Source organism: Pteropus vampyrus, unplaced genomic scaffold (genome assembly GCF_000151845.1).
Source record: "Pteropus vampyrus isolate Shadow unplaced genomic scaffold, Pvam_2.0 Scaffold23, whole genome shotgun sequence".
In the NCBI taxonomy this organism is placed as follows: Eukaryota; Metazoa; Chordata; class Mammalia; order Chiroptera; family Pteropodidae; genus Pteropus; species Pteropus vampyrus.
Window position 1 is genome coordinate 1,258,743 of NW_011888804.1, and position 8,689 is coordinate 1,267,431.

Here is an 8,689-nt window from a genome sequence, read left to right on the forward strand (position 1 = left end):
TGAAATGCAATGTGGGCTCCTTGATTGGATGCTGGTTCCCCTCAAAAAAATAAATAAAAGTGCAAGGGACATTCTTGAGACAATTGGGGAACTCTGAATTTGGCTAGTATTGTATCAATGTTACATTTCCTAATTTTGATACTTGTATACTGTGGTTATATAAGAATGTCCTTAGAAAAAGCACGCTGTAGTATTTAGGGACCAGTAGTCAACTAACTTTCAAGGGATTCATAAACATATACAAGTATATATTTGCAGACAAGAGAATGACAAGGTAAATATGGCAGATTGAAAATAATTGCTGACTCTGGGTGGAACATACATGAACAATCTCTACACTATCTTTGCGAATTTTCCGAGTATGAAATTATTTCAAAATAAAAAGTTATAAAAATCATCATACAGAAAAAGTAAACTCAATTATACTAGGCCTCCTATATTTTGTTCAATTATCATTTTTAAATAAACCAACATTCCTAACATTGACTCCCCCCCCAAAAAAAAGAGAGACACAATAACCAAATGCAATGCATGATCCTTGATTGTATATTAGATTTAAATTAAAAAAAAAAAAGACAGCGATTCAAAAGACATTATGGGGACAATGGGTGAACTTTGAATATAGACTACATATTACAGTGTATCAATGTTAAATTCTCTCAGTAAGATAATTGTATTGTGATTATAGAAGAGAATCTCCTTATGATGAATGCTGAAGTATTTAGAGGTATAGTGTCATGATTTCTGCAACAAATTTGCAAGTTGTTCAGTGGGAAATGCTATACATACACACATATGTATATATCAAGAGATAGAGGGAAGGAGAGAGGCAAAATGTAACAACATACTTCAGTCTTGGTGAAGGGTACGTGAATGTTCATGGAAACTACCTTGCAAATCTTCTGAGGTTTGAAATTTTTCCAGATAATGGCAGAGAGAAGATTCTCACCCATGCAGTCTGAAATCAGGGCTATCATTTAAGTCACTATGTTATCTTATCGTCAACACTGTTATTATAATAAACCTAGACCCTGTCCTTGCTCCTGCCTTCAGAGTTCCCAAAGCCATCCATCACCTCTGCCTCTACTCTCATCCCACCATCCCAATATTTTTCCAGATTACAGTGGCCTCTGAGCCCGTCTTAGCTTCGAGGTTGCCTCTTTTATCCATTCTCCACACAGCAGCCAGAATAACCTACTCAAAGAGTGACATTGTCATTCTGCCATTTAAAAGCTTTCAATGGCTTTCCGGCACCTTTTTCTTATCTTTCAAGACCTTTCTGAGGCCTGTTTGCCTTTTGAACTCATCCACACATACCCCTCAACACACACAGACGACCTATGTTCCAGCCACACTGAACGAGTAGCAGTTTCCGGCACATTTGCTCTGTCTCTCTTAACACAGGTTCTTAGCACCTGCTCGTCCCTTCTCTAGGACACCATCTCAGGCCAGGCTGACTTCAGCTCCTCCTTCAGGATCCAGCTCAAACATTACCTCTCCGGAGACTCATTCCCCCAACATGCCTCAAACTAGGCTGTTTACTGTACTTTCCACCTGGGATTCTAAATGCATGTTTATCTGTGTCTATGCATTGAGGACTCAAAGGATGTTGGCCGAGGCTTGTTTATCTTCAAATGTTTGACTAAGTGAATGTTTGCCACAGGATTCTAAGGGAACAGGCTAAGAGAACAATCCTTGTTTTTTCCCCCATTCCAGCTGTTCTGGTTCATCTCACCTGCGGTGACCACAGATAGGAAACAAAGCCTTTGTTTTAGAAAGCTGACCAGATATCCGAGAACTTAAGTTGTTAGTTTCTTCCAAACGCCTGTATCTCGCTCATTTCCATTTCAGAATGAGAGGGAGGCCAAGAGACCCAGAATTGGGAAACAGAGCCAGGAAGCTGGAGCTACCCCAGGAAGACCTAGTAGGTCATAATTCATATGGCCTGCCTTTAGGACTCAGCGAACTTTCCATACCCGCCCCCGCACCCACCCAAACCTGGCCTAGAACCAGGCAGACTGCCAAGTCAATTACCCTCCATTCCTGCATCTGTAACCCAAGGGGCTGGACTCTGACATCCAAATTGGTGGCGGGCCTGTGCGAGTCGGCACGCTAAAAATTTTAAATTACTTGCTGAATCAGTAAGTAATCCGAGCCCCATCACAAAACAGCTGGCACACTCAGGATATTTAAGGGGCGTTTAATGAAAGGGCTATTTACAGAGTCGTGGATAAAGTTAAGGGAACATTTAAGAGATGATAAAACCACGTGGGACTGGCAACGCTGGGGGTCAGGTTCCACCTCCAGACGTAAGGGGTCCAGGGAAGGAAGTAGTTTTGGTTCCTAGAGAGTTTGTGGCCACCCAACAGGAGTGTGGCCTTCAGTAGAGGAACAAAGCTGCCGCCTGAACGTCATCTGGCAGAGAGGGAGCTGGGCAGGAAATAGCCTCCTCTCCCTCCTCTTACCTCCTGCCCCAACCTCAGGTTGGCTAAGGGCAAAGGGGCTTGAGGCACAGAGTGGGAGAGACTTGGAGGGGCAAACAGCACAGTTGCCAATATTTAGACACTTGGGAAAGTAAGATGCAGAGACCCACAGGATATATGATCCTATTTTTATACAACAAAGTCAGCTCCCCCATATAGCTGTCTGTATACGATTGCATGAGAATCGAGAAAGTTGCCCACTGGAAGTTGTTAATAATTAGTGCTTGGGCAGAGTGCGGGGCACGGGAGAAAGCAATTGAAAATATAGGCCATTGATATGAATTCAGAGTAATTTAACAAAGAAAATTATTGTCAGAGAGCATGAAACTATAATTTCAAGTGAGATAGGTCATTGCAGATACTGTTTCTAATCGTTTATTTCTGGGGTTGGTTACAGTAATCAGATACGGCTTTTCAAGGAAACACACAATGAACATAGGTATTTATTACTGTGAAAAGTGTTTACCTATGTAAAAAATTATGTTACAGAAAAATATCATATCTGTACACGTTTAAACATTTTTGAAAGGTAGTCTGGGTGTGTATGTCCCAATGTTCAGAGTGGCTGCCTGTGGATGAAGGATTTGGGGTGGGTTTGTTTTCTGGTTTTTCTGTCCTCCCCCAACTTTTTTTTACTTTTAACTATGCGTATTTTCTCTTTTTTCCCCCTAAATCGTCTTGTCTTAATTCTGTTATAAATAATAAAACACCTACCTGAGCTGGTTAAACAGGTGTGTTCAGCATATTAATCCAGTAGAAATACTATTTCCCAATATGAAAAATGTACAAAATCTTAAAGAAAATTCTAGAACCAATACAACTTTTTAAACTGAGATGAGATTCATGCAACATAAAATTAACCACTTTTAAAATGAGCAACGCAGTGGCATTTAGTATATTTACAGTGTTGTGCAACCATCCACCTCTACCTAGTTTCAAAACGTTTTCATCATCCCAGAGGAACCCTGTCCCCTTTAACCTGTCACTCCCCAGTCCTCCCTCCCCCCAGGCCCGGTACCCACCGATCAGCATTCTATCTCTGTGGATTTGCCTATCCTGGATATTTCATATAAATGGAATGTAAAACAATACAATTTTAAGTCAATGGATTTCCCATCAAAATTCAAATTTCCAGCTTCTTTCAACCAACATCTGACCGAACTAGGCCCACGTCCTCACAGACGACAACTGGCCGAAGCTGAGTAACCACTACGCGTCTTGACGAAGCCCGAGCTTGCTGCGGTCCCACGATGCCACCCACCCTTCTCTCTTCCAGATCACTCTCCTGGCTCCTGGAGCGCTGGGAATTCAAGTCCTCTGATGCTGGCCTCTCAGACCTTTTTCATCTGTAAAAGTCCTGAGGGTCTCCACAGGCAGGGAGAGACACACCAGAAAATACGAGAAACGTGGGCCGGGAATAAGGGGGAATGAATCTCACCTCCATACTCGTTTATTAGTATGAACCACTTAGCGCCTTATTATTCATACTCGTTTATTAGTATGAACCACTTAGCGCCTCTGAGCCTCAGTTTCCTGAACTGTAAAGTGGACATCATAATAATACCTACCTCACAGGGTCATTAGGTTAAATGCAAAGCAGTGGACACACGGTCACCCTTATCCCCGTAGATAACAGAGACTCTGTGACGACAGCTCTCCCTAACATCCGGAAATGGGAAAAGGAGGTTCAGAGAGGTTAAGCAATGTACTGAAGGCAACTGGGTGGATTGGAGGCTGACTCCCCTAGTACCTTGTGAGGATCAAAAAACAGTGCTCCAAACTGAAGGGTGGGACATGTTTGAAACCTTGGGGACTTTGGATGGTGAAGACACAGGTTCATCCTGGAAGGGATCGATGACTGACATTCGGTAAGTCTGCCCTTGGCCTATGCGAGCGATAAAGGTACTGACGTGATGGCAGTTTGGCCTGAGAGGAGAGAGGAGAGAGAAAGCCCCTGTGACGTGCCCTCGGCCTCGATGCCACAGCAGCGGCTCAGTCTCCATGACCTCTGCCCTCCTCTGTGCATTCCCCAATCATGCGGGCCTCTCACTCCCTGAACCCCAGGGAACCAAAACAGAAGAGTAGTCCCTACGGGCTCAAATGAGCCTACTGTTGATTCTCCAGGAAGTCTGACGACCATTAAAAAAACAACAACAACAACAACAAAAACAGCATTACTTGAAATTAAATTACACTAAAGATTAAATCAAAAAGCTTCAAAAATAAGCTGACGACTAAATAAGCTGTATTAAAAACAAAGGTAATAAACACTCAAATGTCTTTGAGTGTTTCACTATATTTTAGTATTACCCATGCTTCTGTCTATCATATCTTGCGTCGTATGTTACTGCACACACCATTCTCAAGTCCAAGTTCAGTGACTTCACGTTGCTTATTTGAACTTGGCCGTAAGAAGTCTTAACACCACAGAATCCAAATGCTACAAACCAAGGCTTAACTTACTGTTTCATTGTTTGTCTCGGGCTGGGGCAGACAGATTATTGGCCTTTAGTGCAAATGTGAACCACTGTCTCTTCTTTCCCCTCACTGCCTGTTTTTGTAAATAAAGTTTTATTGGTACACGGCAGGGCCAATTCATTTACACACTACAAAAGCAGAGCTGAATGGTTGTAGCAGGGGCCATGTGGCTCTCACAGCCTGAAATATTTACTCTCTAGCTCTACAGAAAATGCTCACCTGGACCTGTTCTAGACCGAAACAGGGCATTGGCTCTGTGGCTGCATAGCGGCAAACATGGTGGCATAGATGTGGTCCTGGTTCCGAGTCCTGGGTCAGCATTTACTAAGCACAGCGGACAAGTTATTTGTCAAGACCCCACCTTGCTGAGTCTCAGGAGTTTTCTCGCCTGTGAACTGGGAAAGGTAATAGTAAGTTGAGAGGGTAAGCCCGGCAGTGTTTGGGAGAGGCGGGGGGCGCTGTCCACCCCAGGGAGGAAGGGGTCGTCATGGAATGGGCTCTCCAGAACATGAGGTACCCTGGGAGAGGCAGCTTGGGGCTGTCTCTGCAGCTGCAGCAGACCCTGCAGTGCCTGACACCCGACCACTCTCCCTGCGCCTGTGCCTGCCACAGGGGCGCACTGTCTGCAGAGAATTTAAAAGTAATAAGAACGGCTAAAAGCCTGTCGACTTTATCTTTTTGTGCCACCAAATCTAAACAATGGCAATGCCCGTTGCTGAACAGACAGCTCCCACTGTGCCCCACCTCGGTGCCTGATACTGAAAAAAGGGGCTCATAACTAGCGTTGTTGTGGTTAGCCTCCTCCTCTTAGTCAGGACTCGTGGCTGTCAATGCCAGAAACTCAGCTCAAACTACTGTAAGCAAAAGAGAGACATTTTGGCTGACCTGGAAGCATGCCTGGAACGAGTTTCTCAGACATCAGGAATCTGCCTGTCCCCTTCTGTCACCTTTCTGTGTGGGCTTCACACACGGGCATGTTTTCTCTCCATGGAGCCAGACGTGGCCATTGCAGCACCAATTGGCTCAGCAAACCCTGAGCTCAAGCCAAAGTCCCAGGGCAAATCCGCATTGGATGGCTCTGGTGAGGCGCCCATCCCTGAGTTAACCTCAGGCATCCTGGTTGGCCAGTCCCGGCTCACATGCCCCAAGCACATGAGCAGAGAAGGGGACGGGATGGTTCCCCAAAGGAAAAATGAGATGCTGTTGTTTGACAGGGTAGGAACGGATGCTGGAGATGCGAAAACCACACATATCCAGGATGTTCCTCGGTGTCGCCAGAGCCAAGGACAGAGGACATCCTCCAGACCACATCGATCCAATGCACCCTGATTGCACAGTCTGGGACACCGAGACTCAGAGAGGGCCTGGGAGTGGCCCACAGTCACACAGTCTCCAGTGCCCAGGGATCCCATATCCCAGGCCATCGATTTTCTGGACCCTCAGGCTATGGCTGATGCCTGGTGATACAGCTGCCTGTCACCCCAAAGCTCAGGCGTTAGGGCTCTGTGCCCCAGCAGATAAAGACCAGCCCTGCCCAGCTGGCCCTGCCCAGCCACACTAGCCCTGATAACAGCTGTGCACCCAGGCCAGCCCTCAGCCCCTCTCGTCCCCAGTTGCTATCTCAGTTGGAGGATCGTGGAGCCTGGCAGCGGGCAGGGAAGTTCTATCCATGGGCTCCTGTCTCTGAGCCCTCATTACTTTGGGGTCTCCAGTTATAGGTTCTAGGAAGCAGAGCCCAGGGCTGTTTGACTGTTTTTAGGTCCAATTTTCAAATGTAACTAAAACCTCTTGGTTTATTTATGGTCCCCAAATATAACAAAGAATCGTCAGTAGTCCCTGGACCACTCCAGTCCAAGCACAGCAGCTACAGACAGCTGCGTTTCCAGCTCGGCTTACTTCCCTACGCCCACCGTGAGCAGAGAAGCCTTTAAAGTCCTGAGGATGTTGCAACTCTGCTATAAAACCTTCCATAGTTCCCCACTGCCTCGAAGATAAAGCCCACACCTCCAGCCTGACCTTTAAGATCCTCCTGCATTCCTTATAATAATAAGCATAACCGGTAACCATTAATTGAGTCCACCATGTGCCAGGTGTCAAGCAAAGCACTCTATGTGCATTAAGGCAGATGATCCTCGTAACAACGCCGTGAGGGAGGTACTGTCAGATAATTCCCGTATTACAGATGAGGGAACTGCGGCTCAGAGAGGTTGAGTCACTTGCCTAAGGCTGGTCAGCAAGAGCACCCTCTGCCTCCATAGGGCTTTGCTTCTCTCCAGCCTGTCCACAGAGCCCCTCACATGCCCACAGTGCTTCTATCTCCTCTGCCCACCATGGCCCATCTGCCAGGCCCGCCCTTCCCACTCAGCCACAGGCCAAATGAAGAAAGACCTCCCCCAGGGTCTCCTGCTGCTTGAAAATGGGCTCGGAAGTCATCCCCAAAACATTTCCCAAAATATCTGAGCAAAGACAACACGGTTGGAACTGGTGAGCATGTAGACTTTGGAGAGAGACAGGCTTCTGTCACTTTTTCACTGTGTGTCCTTGGACACCTCTCTGAGCCTCCGTTTTCTAGTCTGTGAAATGGGTGTGATGACAGCGCCTATCACACAGAGATGTCAGAGATTTCATGAAAAAAAAGGCAAAGCATGCAATGTGCTTAGCACAGTGCCCGGCACGTAAATCAAAGGGACCAGAAAATCAGAGTTTTTGTTATTATTGTTATTGATGTTGTTGTTGTTGTTATTTCGAAGAAGTGCTCTGCCTCCAGAGGCGACAACTTAGAGACAGATCACACTTCGTTAGCTGAAGGTCTTTCACTTTACGTTCAAAAAATCAGCCTCCCTTCACTGAAGCACCATCATAAGCACAAGTGACGAAAGAAAACAAATCGATAAGTTGGACTTTATCATTTGTGCTGCCAATGATACAATCAAGACAGTGAAAAGACAACTGACAGAATCGGGCAGAATTTGTAAATCATAATATCTGACAAGGGACTTGCTTTCAGAATATCTAAGCGACTCTTACAACTCTTGTCGATAACTAAAAGACAATGCAATTTAAAAACAGGCAAAGGCTATACATCGATATTTCTCCAAAGAAGAATCAGTGATAAGTACATAAATCAACATCATTAGCCGTCTGAGAAATGCAAATTAAAATGACCATGAGCAATCCATTCAGTGAGTGATGGGATGGTTAGAATCAAAAAAGACAGACGATGGTTCGCGAGGAGGTAGAGAAATTCGAACCCTTGTGCGTGGCCAGTGAGACCGTAAAAATGAGGCAGCCACCATGGAAGACAGTCGGGCAGTTCCGCAAAAGGTTAAATGTGGACGCACCACATGACCCAGCAATTCCGCTCCTAGGTATCAACCCAAGAGAAATGAGAACAAATGTTCCCACACGCAACTTGTACACAAACATTCACAGAATTATTCATCAAATCCCCAAAGCGGGAAGCAACCCACCAACCGATGGTAATGCATAAATAAAATCTGGTATGCACACGATGGAATATTCAGCCATAAAACAGAATGAAGTAATGGCACATGCGACAACATGGATGAACCTTGAAAATATTAAGCTTAGCGAAAGCAGCCAGTCACACAAGACCACGCATTGCATGATTTTGTGTATATAGAATGTTCGATCCATAGACAGACCAGAAATTGGTGGCTGGCCAGGGCCAGGAGGAGGGCTGAGAGGTGCGGGATTTCTTTTTTGGA